This window comes from Felis catus, chromosome A2 (assembly GCF_018350175.1).
Source record: "Felis catus isolate Fca126 chromosome A2, F.catus_Fca126_mat1.0, whole genome shotgun sequence".
Lineage (NCBI taxonomy): Eukaryota > Metazoa > Chordata > Mammalia > Carnivora > Felidae > Felis > Felis catus.
The window spans coordinates 75,985,013-75,990,435 of record NC_058369.1 but is presented as its reverse complement, the minus strand read 5'-3'; the positions used below and the strand labels follow the sequence as shown (position 1 = coordinate 75,990,435).

General features: G+C 47.9%; 1 long non-coding RNA gene across 1 annotated transcript; it reads left to right on the top strand.

Annotated features, from left to right (window-relative positions):
• The first annotated feature begins 2,830 nt into the window (after positions 1-2,830).
• LOC102900319 lies at positions 2,831-5,200 on the top strand. The gene is made up of 3 exons (XR_439766.3): positions 2,831-3,029; positions 3,921-4,111; positions 4,266-5,200. It is a non-coding gene; the product is annotated as an uncharacterized LOC102900319 (long non-coding RNA).
• The last annotated feature ends 223 nt before the right edge of the window (positions 5,201-5,423 follow it).

Here is a 5,423-nt window from a genome sequence, read left to right as displayed (position 1 = left end):
AGGGGGTGTCTGAATCCTGCCTCAGCTGCTCGTGGTCCCGTGATATTGAATGGGCCGCCTGCACCGGGGAGCTATTTTCTCATCTTTAATGACGAGGAACAATGAAACCTCAGGAACGAATGCTTTCTTTGGCCAGGAAGGAAGACCTTCCTCTGTCTGTTGGTCCTTCTAGCTGGACTTGGAATCAAAGTGATGAGACAGATTGATAGGAGAAAATCAAATTTAGTAGGCATAAGCATAGGGAAATTCCAAAGACAATGAGGCAACAGAAGCTTAGGGGAGCTAAGGAGAGCAGAGGACACAAAGGGGCCAGGAGCGGGAAGGTGAGAGGAGCTGTTTGGAAGAAAACGCTTGCCCAGTCATGCAGGTAAGTTCCTTAGGTAAAGGGGAGTCTCTGTTAATAGCTCTCTTGCTGGCACAGGCTCCGCTTTCCAGTGTAATTTGCTGTAGTTGAGGGCGAGGCACAGAGATTTTCCTGCATCTGGTGGGTTTTATTACCTTTAATTCAAAATCATCTTTATGGCAAAATAATATTTACGCCGTCAGGGGAAGCTTGCCTTGGGCCCCTACACTATTCATCGTTAAGTGTCTAAGCTTCTGGGCTTTCATAGCAAAGTAGGACTCTCCAGCACGCTGCTCAGGGCTTGGTTTTTAAAGAGAAGTTACTCATCTTGGGGCGCCCGGGTGGCTCAGTCGGTTAAGCGTCCGACTTCAGCTCAGGTCATGACCTCACAGTCCGTGAGTTTCAGCCCCGTGTCAGGTTCTGTGCTGAGCTCAGAGCCTGGAGCCTGCTTCCGATTCTGTGTCTCCCTCTCTCTCTGCCCCTCCCCTGTGCATGCTCTGTCTCTCTCTGTCTCAAAAATAAATAAAAACATTAAAAAAAATAAAAAGAGGTTACTCATCTAAGAAAAGACATGATTTTTTAAAAAAAAAATTTATTCAACACACAGTGTTATAAAGTATAAGTGGAAGATTAAAGAAAATATTTTATCCACAGTCCACTCATCAAAATATATCAATGTCTTTCCTCTTTTGGGCTTTCGGGTTTGTCCCGTTCACTGAAGGTTGACGTCATGTCTGCATCCATTTATTCCACGTGACCAAGGGAAGCGGTCACACTGGACGAGATCTCAGACTCTCTGCGGGGCGGAGGGGAGCTGCTCCAGATGAGGCGAGCACGCCAGCCTCTCAGAGGTTAACTGAGCAGGTCCAAGCTTCAGCACCTGGCCCTCTGCACAGGGTCTGCCTGAGTCCACACCTGCTGTGACCCAGCCGCCTCTCCCCTGGGGCTGAGGTCTGGGGCCATCAGAGCACCATGCAGCAGCGGGATGACCTGGGGGGACAGGACGTCCTGCTCCCTCAAGTGCTGCCCAGTTTCTCTCTTCCTGGCGACAGCGGGGTCCTGATCAGAACCCTCCACTCTCCTCATGAGGGTTGGGTGAAAGCTTTGACTACTCTTTCTGCCCTGCTCAAGAGTTTCCCTCTATTATTTTTTAAACATGTGTCACTGTTGGAGAAATGTGATCCTTTAGTGCCACTTACAGAAGAGCACAGATGCACCACAGCAAGAAGAGAGGTAGAGGAAAGGAAAGCCATTGTCACTTGTTGACATAACATTTTTGAGCCCAAGATGGAGCCCCTCCAGCACAGGGTGCCATGTAGTCAAACCGAGACTTAGGTACCTTTCCCATCCCAGTAAATGCTTCCCTTGACCAGAAACACCATTTATCCCAGCCAGCCAGTGCCCAAACACCAAGAATCGAAAATCTAAGGCTCATAAAACTCCCTCTTGCCCATAATCCCTGGGGAAGCGTGCTCTGCTGTGTGTGAGGCACTGGAAGCCCCAATCCATGGATTATTCCTTTGAATAAAAGACATCACACTGTACAAGATAAATTGTTTTACTTTTGTCATTTGACACATTCAGAGGAGTCCTTGTCTGGAGATTTGGGACAGGCTTTATTAAAGAGTCCTGGCCAACAGTTTTGAACCTTTAATCTGAGCAGTATTTGAATAACACTGATAACCATAATTGACAGAAACAGAGTTTTAAACGCGGACCATGTGAAATAAAATTTATTTTCATAAATCAATAGATGGTTGTGGATTTTCTCCCCCAAAGTAAGATTTCCTTATTGGTGACCATGTAAAAAATAGAGAAAGTAAGAAGAAAAGAGTTCACCTGATTTCTCCCCACCTACATTGCTTACCTAATATGGAGACTCTTTCCACCTGCCATTTTGCTGTGTAAGTGTCTCTCTTTTCCACTCACATTTTTAGCACAGCTGCCCAGACACCTGCTTGAGGGTCTGAATGATGGCCCTGAAATATTCTTTTAGCAGAGTATTCTACTCAACTCTTCACCAACTCAGCACAACATTACAGCCTGCATCTGGGGACACTTGAGACTTGAATCTTGATTATAGTTGAGTATGTCTGCCTTTCAGTTTTTACCAAATGGAGTTGCTCAGGAGCTGGGTCTGGTCATGGGTGCTGAAGGACCCAACCCTCCGGCCCAGCCAAGTGCCCTTTCTGGCCGTCCCCACTGCCTTCTCCCTCCAGGCTGTCAGCCTATAATTAGCATAACTAATTACCATAAATATATCCAGGGGGCCCTGGTATACTTGGCATAGCTGAAATGGAGCCTTGATTTCAGTAGGAAGTCAATGCTCCCTTTATTTCTTTAAATTTCATTTCAGATGCGTTCCTCAGCTGACCCTTCACAAGGCCCCGCCTTTACCATTTCTGAGGATCTGACCCTGGAACCGCAGGACCTGGTCCCGCCCCCCTGGTCTGCACCGCCCCTGCTCTCTTCCCCCTCCCTCCCACTCTCTCTCCTTTCTCTCACCAGTATCTGCTGGCACCACCTGGAAGCAGCAGCTCAGACCCTCTCCTGACCTCTGCCACTCACCCAGGTGGTCTCCTCCCAGCAGGTGCAGCCACTATGTCTCCCTGGGCTTCTGTCCACCTGCCAGGACTTGGAGCCAAGCCGGGTCTCCTTGCAATCCTGTGCGCCCTCCTGTTTCCCGGTAAGTCTGGACTCCCTCCCCTGTACCCAGTGTGGGGGGGGGGTGGCCTGGAGCCTCAGGGGCTTCCTCCAAGCAGCCTTGTGGAGGTCAGACTGGAGCAGCCAACCTTGATCGTGGCCCGCGCTGGCAGCTCGGCCATCCTGTCCCGCCGGGCTAGAACCAAGTTCAGCTATATCCTGGTACTGCCACAAGGAGGGCAAGTCACAGTGACCTTAAATAATGGGACCAACATTATGTTATCAAATTAATGCTGAATAAAGTCTAAGAATATGTTCAGAATCACGATTTTCAAAGTTGTGGTATCCGTTACCAGTTGCCCACACATCCTAGTATTGTGGGAACATTGATGTCCATTACCTCAGAGCCACCTGGTAAAATCTCAATTCTAAAAATTTCCAGGCACGCCTGGAAATCCACGTGAACTGTTTTGTATCAGGTCTTCTTCATGTTCAGCCCTGAGAACGGGCTCAGCCCTAACTGTCTCATAGAAATCTTGTATTGCCTTTGAATTTTGTTTTAAAATGTAGTTTAAAAAGAACTCACGCATCTTAGAATGTTAAAAGTCACTGCGTAATATCGAACACTTACAGACAACAGGTGATGGTTAGACAATCTGATGGTTAGAAAGACCTGGAACCGGTTCTGTCTTGATCACTTTTCTCCCTTCCTCTCACACGACCTTTGCTTCTTTTACAAAACAGAACCTTTTTTTTGCTCCCGATTCCCACGGACTCCATCAGCCAAGTTAGAGGAAAGGTTCATGCTTGGAGAGCTCAAAGCAGCTTCTTGGGCTGAGTGTGGCTTTTCCCCTGTGGAGGACAGACACCAAGTGCTACAGAGAGTGGCACAAATACTCAGGACTTGCTTTATGTCTCTTGTACCCAAATGCAGATGCTGGAATGAAATCCTCTGAAGCGTATTACACACAGTGATGCACACAGCTGTGACTTCATTCAGCAAATGTGGTCTGACACCTTTACTGCCTGAAAACATGATCTGCCTCCTTCCGTGTAAGGTTGCTAGAAATTGGCTTCACGTGATCTTCACCGGGAGACTGAGAAGATAGACTTTCACTTAAGACTGTGTGTATCCCTGTCTTTGCGGGCACTGATGTCTCTCCCGGTCAAAGAACAGGAGTGGGTGCTGAGGGGCATAAAGGGTGGACTTCGTTGAATGCCTTCTGTATTCCCCTTAGAATTGATTTTCCTCATTTCTTTACCCTGCTCTGTGCTCTAGGAGGCTAACGCCCACGGACTACACTAATGGACATCTTTGTTGTGATTTCCACTGAGTGTCGGCCAGTGAGAGTTGAAGTTCAAAGGAACCATGACCTCATCATTTGACAACAATTTCCATTCCTTGGGCACTAGACTTCCAAACCTGTGGATCCAGGGCCCTGGGAGAAAAGAAACAGATTCTTCCAGTGGGTTAATTGGCATGAAAAGGAATGGCCACTCCCACCTACACCTCTTGGGTCCCGAGCACAAATTCTGTCTCTGGGGTAGAAGGCCCTGTATGTTGGCCCCAGGGGAGGATGCAGCCAACCCAAGGCCACCTGTCAGGAGGGAACCCTGAGCTCACTCTGCTCCCAACTCCCAGCCTCCTCATGATGCTTCCACTGACTGCTTCCAAATAGCAACCAGAGAATAAGGAAACCCTTCCATGAGGCCCATGAGGGTCCACCTCGTAATGCCCAGAATGAGGTAACGAAAGATGGACAGTCCATCTGGAGGAGCAAAAGGAAGAAATCAAGCAGATGGTCACTTAAGTGGGTTATGTTTTCCACCAAATAAGTAACATAAGCTGGGGAATACGGGGCCACTTTGAATTTGCTTAATGTTTGTTAACTTTACAAGAATGTACATCAGCATTTGTGAGCAAATTTGGGTTGTCTCAGACCTGCTGCCCTACCCAGTGGAGGCTGGTCAGGACACTAGGAGGGCCACTCATGAAGCCATGGCTAAGGGTCACAGTGGGCACGCATCTGAATGAGTTCCTTCGTGGGCATTCTGCCCCAGGACCCTTCCTGCTAGTGGAAGGGAAAAGGCTAACAAAAATCACATATCTTCTCTGTTTAGTGAGCTAGTTTTAACAGAAAGTGTCAAGGAAAATACACGGAGAGCACTCAAAATCCCATAACCAGACTTAAATAAACACTCACAATGTGCAAAGAGGATGATGCTTTGGAAATCCGTAGCTGGCAGAGTTTTATCTTCCCATATACATCATGTCACTGGGAGCCCTTCTCAGGTTACACCAAACATTGACAGATACCATCCACAAAAGCAGGCAGTGGCTGTGCCCAGAATAAGCTCATTTTAAAAGTTAATCATGAGTTGGGGCACCTGGGTGGCTCAGTCGGTTAAGCGTCCGACTTCGGCCCAGGTCATGATC